The sequence below is a fragment of the Wolffia australiana genome, chromosome 2 (genome assembly GCF_029677425.1).
Source record: "Wolffia australiana isolate 7733 chromosome 2, ASM2967742v1".
NCBI lineage: Eukaryota > Viridiplantae > Streptophyta > Magnoliopsida > Alismatales > Araceae > Wolffia > Wolffia australiana.
Genome location: NC_135836.1, coordinates 22,215,079 through 22,221,078, shown reverse-complemented (window position 1 = coordinate 22,221,078; position 6,000 = coordinate 22,215,079).

Here is a 6,000-nt window from a genome sequence, read left to right as displayed (position 1 = left end):
GCAGAAGAGGTGGATATCCAAGCGACACGTGATCGTGTGATTACTTCTGGAGGCCAGGCACATGAACGGCTTCATAGGAATCTGAGAGTAGGAAAATGAAGGGTGAAACAAGTTCCTCATAAGGTACATATGATGTATTGATTTGATAGATTGATTGAGAATCGGTTCACGCTTTTGCATCATGGAAATCATGATTTCCATGATTGAACCAAGGCATAGAACCCAACATAAAGAACCTATGATAATGTAATGGCAAAGACCTAGCACAGGGTAAAACTTGATGGTAGGGAAGTAGTCGTAGATTCGGAGCTGAGAGTTGGGGTAGGTGTTAATGCCCTGCTTTCATCTTTTCTCATAATAAAAAAATCCATTGATGTGAAATTACTCCCTTAATCAATTCAAGCTTGCGCAATAAGGTGTTGTTGATGAAATTTTAATATTGTTTTGCATCAATGAGAATGGCATCGTCATGTTCCCAAATGGTTCCCTTAAGTTAAAGGGAGTGCAATAATGACATGTTGGTTAAGGCTCAAAAATTGAGTTGACGAAGATCCATAGGGATTCTTCAGGTTGATGTGACTCATCCGTAGAGTCATAATCATCATCTGCATGTATTCCCATGAAGTCATTAATAAGCAAAAAATACGGGTGAATTATACAATTGAAATCCCTTATCGTTGTTGGATTTAGCTTATATAATAAAATTTATAAAACCCTAACTTAATATATCTACTGATAATTTTGGTTATTGTCTAATTAGTGATCTACTTGAATAATTTGACCCTAATTAGAGGTAAATTAATTATATCTAATTAGAGCTAATTAATTTGACCCTAATTAGATGAAGAATTTAGAAAGGAGGGTAGACGAGATGGGAAGAATCGAAGAATTAGGGATCTCTAATTTGACTTATTTAATTGAATAAAGGATCAACGGAGTCAAGTAGATGGGTTGAATAGGAGATTTATTGTTAACTAGCACTTTTAAAGAGACTTGGGCATCCAACTTAACTCACTAATTTTTCCTAACTTATCTATTCTTAGATAAAAATTAATCTCTTTTTTCTATTTTCTAGTTCTAAATTTGCATGTGGTATGGTCAGATCAATTCAAAATCACTCCTCTTAATCCTAGTAAGGATCTTGTACATGCCACTCAAGCCAAGTAATTTAGAATTTTAGAATAAGATTAAGAAGAAAAACCAAGAAATTCACTAACACAAAACCTAGATTACACCAAAGTTCAAATTTAAATTCAAATACAAATACAACGAAGTAAAACTACAAAATTCAGATGATCCTAGCTGGTTCTCCTTTCTGTCGTGAAACTGTGAAAGAGTTCAAGATAACATGGATATTTAGTAATTTAATATGAGCATATTTACATGTCTACTGCATTAAATCACTCATATTTGCATGTTATCAAGCTTTAAATGATTAAATCTATTTTTACAATGATATTCTGAATTTTTAAAATTTTTGTGTATGTTTGGGAACTTTTTGACAATAGATTCTAAAAGAATAAAAATTTTAAAACAGTATCTGATTTTTCTGGAATTATTTGACATTACATTTGGAAATACATGTTTTGTCTAAGTCAAAAAATATATTTATATGTATTTTTTGGCTTTTATTTTAATTAATAAGAATTTTTAGTTATATTTTTAGTCCTTTTATTCGTGCCACCACGTGTCGTCATTCGATTCCTCAAAGGGCGATGAATCGTAGCGATCCCTGATGATTGGCGATAGCCCATCATTAGCTAAGCTAATGATTGGTGTCAACCAATCATTAGCCAAGCAATTGTGTTTATGACTGACACAAATTTTTGGTTTTTTCGGCACAGGGTCATGTGGCACACTCGTGTCCACTGATTTAAAACAAAAAAAAGCGGGTGATGTGGCGCACGCGAACACGCCGCCACATCGGCCTCAAGAAAGAGTCCTTTATTTTTTTTCTTTGTTTTTTCTTTTTCTCCTTTTACAGGTACATGTGGACTACGAAAAGTGCATGCGTAGAAAGTAAGGATACGCGTAATATTATGTGGGTGACGTTTTAACAGAAATTGAAAATGAGGACACTGACGAGGAGAGAGAAGGAAATCAAGGGCTAGGATTGGCTCAACTTCAAACAGGTATAACGTTTTGATCTATAATTCCAATTGAGCTAAAATTTTCAGCAATGCGTCTTCTTCCCCTCCTCTTTCTATCTATACCCTCTGATCTATAAATAGACGTCAAGATCATTTTGAAATTCATCTTGAACTTTCTTCCTACTTGTGTGGGCTGATTGAAGGATAATGAGTTTTGAGATCCATTAAGTGTGTTCTTAGTGTCTTGGTTGTGTAGGAAGAAGCATTAGAGAAGAGGGGGATCTTTTCAGCACTCACAAATTGTTGTGATCCTGGCGGAACGTAAGGATCTAAGGTAAGTGCCCTCACCTTACATTATTTCTCTCCCAACATCATTATTACCATAATTATAATTTGTTATCATCTTTATATTTTATCTTTTTACTACAGTTTCACTTCCTTACGTACCCATTATCATGTCTTCCTGCTCAAAAGTTATTAATAAAATCTTGACCAATGAGAGTCGTTGGACCAATATTCATTTATCAATTAAATTTTCCAATACACACAATTGCGTGTCGATTGCTGATTGGCTTGCTAAATTAGAGCGAATTTGGCAGGTTCTTTCTGGTCGGCACATACCCCTATGTAAATGAGAGAAAATTAAAAAAATCACACAAAACATTTTAAATGCATATACCTTGCGTCTTTATTAGTGCTGCCTAATCAGAAGCTGCCACATCACCTCCCGTGCATGAGCTTTGTATGCGCAGCACAGGTGATGCACTTTACCACCCAGGAAAGATATTACTGTAAGTCGAATTTAAGTTGGCGCATTCTCTTCCAACAGCCAAGATTGTGCCACCTAACATCACAAAAACCAGTTCTTGACATTTTGTGAAAAAATATCTTCTTTAATTCACACCCGCAAATTGATGCTGGCCAAAAGTAATTGTAAATATGTCGAATAATTCACTAAAAACATTGAAAATATTTTCATTGGATTTTATGCCTGCAATTCGCGACCGGAAAATGTTGAAGGGCGTATTTGCAACCAAACTGTCATAAAGTCCCTCTGCCTTTAAAAATTGATTTCAACTACTATTTTTTATAATTGTATCATTTTTCTATTTAAGAATTCATTTATTCTTCAAATAAATTCCCAAAAAGTTCAATAAAATTCTAGACAAATATAGAAAATTCAATAATTCATCCCCACATTAATTAGCATTAAAGTTAAATTTTAACCCTTTTATTTACATATTAATGGAGTTATTCCAAACTTAAATAAACTCCATAAAATTCATAACTTAACAGAAATTAGGGTAAAAATCAGAATTCACTGGCAATATTAATTAACATGCAAATAAAATGATAACATCCCTTTTTAACTCTTTAAATGGATAAAATTTTGATAATTACTTGAATTAATCACCAAATTTAGAGTGTTATCAATCATGGGTCCAATGGAAAAAGTTTCATTGCACTAGAAGCATAAGCCTTGTGCTATCCAATGAACTCACTCCTCCACTGATAGTCGTAATTGATGGGGTGGTCAATGTAGTAGACTGCTCCATGGTGATGTGGTTGAGACCGCGGCACAATGGGTTAGTGATAAAGGGTTTATTTTATGAAAAATTCAGAGCAGTTGTGAAGAGTTATTACTTTTCTACGCTTATATTTTTGCGAGGAATATACAACATTGTGTTTGGCTTATTATTTTTTGTGTATGATTATTTATTGTCGTGTGTGTTGGGTTCGAGATGTTTTGATCTGGATGAACATAATGATTCCAAGTAGCAGGATACTTATGAAAAAATCGCAACGACATCAACAAAATCAAGAAAGGAAGCACATTTGCACAAACCACATCTATTATTTATTAGATCCTCGAATGAGACGAATCAAGTTGCTCATGTGTGTAGCCTCTAGATGTATCGATGTGCTCCATGGCACGTCAAATCTCCTTCATTTTGATGAGCTCTATTCACCCTATGTTGTCATCATTGCGCAGTCCCAATTGCATGTTATTTGTCTTCATCAGAAGTCCCTAAAACAAAGTTGGAGATATCTTATCTTATGGCGCTAATATATTGTTAGTATTTCGAGAGAAAGAGCAGAAATTGGAGGTTATAAGCACATTGATAACATGCAAGCTAACATAAAAAGTCATACATTTTCATGAATACCTACATCATCCTATCTTTATTTGCATTATATAATGTTTAAATTTATTTAAAAGACTTGAGAATCATTTTACGATTTTTTCTGGTTTGTTAGTGTTTTAAGATATTTTTACAATATCTATTTCGTATAAAAAGTATTTGTTGGAAAATATTTATTTTAAGTCAGTATATCCATTAGTTAATTTTGTGGACTTATTTGTATTTTACAGAATTGTGTAACCAATAACATGTTAAGAAAGTGTTTTCAGCCAATGATTAGCTGCCCAATCATTGGAAACTAATTGATAATGGTATCACGATTTGTGATGCCATAATGATTCAACCATTGGTTTATTTGTTATTTCACCGATGGTATCGCATTTTTATGACACACAGTCACAGTTTTACTTTTGGATACCACGGCATGTCAACCTATCAAAAATTTATGCTCTTTCTTTGCAATAGATGCGACTAATGTCGCTAGGACAACTCAAAATTTCAAATTCAAAATATGTTTAAGTAAACTCCCTGCCTACGTAGCACCATGTTAGTGGACCAAATAGCCAAAATAAAGCAGTCAAATTAGTGCAAGAAGAGCAATGTTTTCTATTTATGTATTTCTCTCTCTCTGTCTCTTTTATTTAATTCACAAGCCATGTCATGAGCAACCATTTCTAGGCGGAATAAAAAGCAGAAAACAATGACCAATCAGTTTCATGATCATGATCATGTCATGTCATGAGCAACACGTGGAGGAGAGATTAAAGTCAGTCCAATGGATGCGATTAAGGAAACTTCTAACAGTGATATCTTGATATCCAATTGTCAGATCGAGCCCTAAGGTTAGTCTTGTCTTTTGATGTCTATGCATCCGTACTGCTGTATTACTTAAATAACTTCAGGAAGAGGAGGAAAATGATTTAGGAAGCTTTACCACACCTAGTTGGTCAGGAAGGAGATAGCAACTGCTTTTTTGAGTAAAAAAGTTTATGATTCTTGGATTGAAAAGTGTAAGTTGTCCTTGATCTCTTGACTTTCTTCTTGAAAGTCTTGAAAATAGTAAAGCATGGATGACATATGCATGGCCTTGGAGGATTGAAAGCACTTGTTTTTATTCATGAACAAAATATAAATCATCAACAAAACATTTTGAAGCCTTTAATCCCACTCTATATCGTATATTCATATATCTACTTCATATTATATTGAAAACATCATTTTCCATAATTTTCTCTAATTTGTCTCTTGATCATTCTCCATAGTTTCTCCATCTAGATTTCAAATTAAATTGTTATAGAACTCAAACCCCTTTATATCGTATGCCACTTCAAAATTGCATAAATGATTCACTAACCATATTCATTTAAAATTTAAGCTACTATCATACTGATCTAAATTTCAAATTTTTTTCACGTAAAGCTTTGTTTAAACTGCATTTCTGGAAGCTCTATGATGGAAAAATAAGATCCATAAAATTATATCAATAGTCTGAAAATAAAGTGAAATATATAAATAATTTATTATTTTATTTTATTCAATAGTTTTAATCAAGATATAAATTCAAATTTCATAGATAGTTTTTTCCCTCCAGATCAACACCTTTCTAATTCTATACTTTCCAGATTTTTGGAAAAGGGAAATTTATAAATATCATTTCATGAGGCAAAACTATGACTACACAATTAATTCACATTAAAACATAAATTTTAGCCTTGTCACGAATATTCACATTGAGTTATTTGGAAAGAGGAAATGATAGAGAGAAA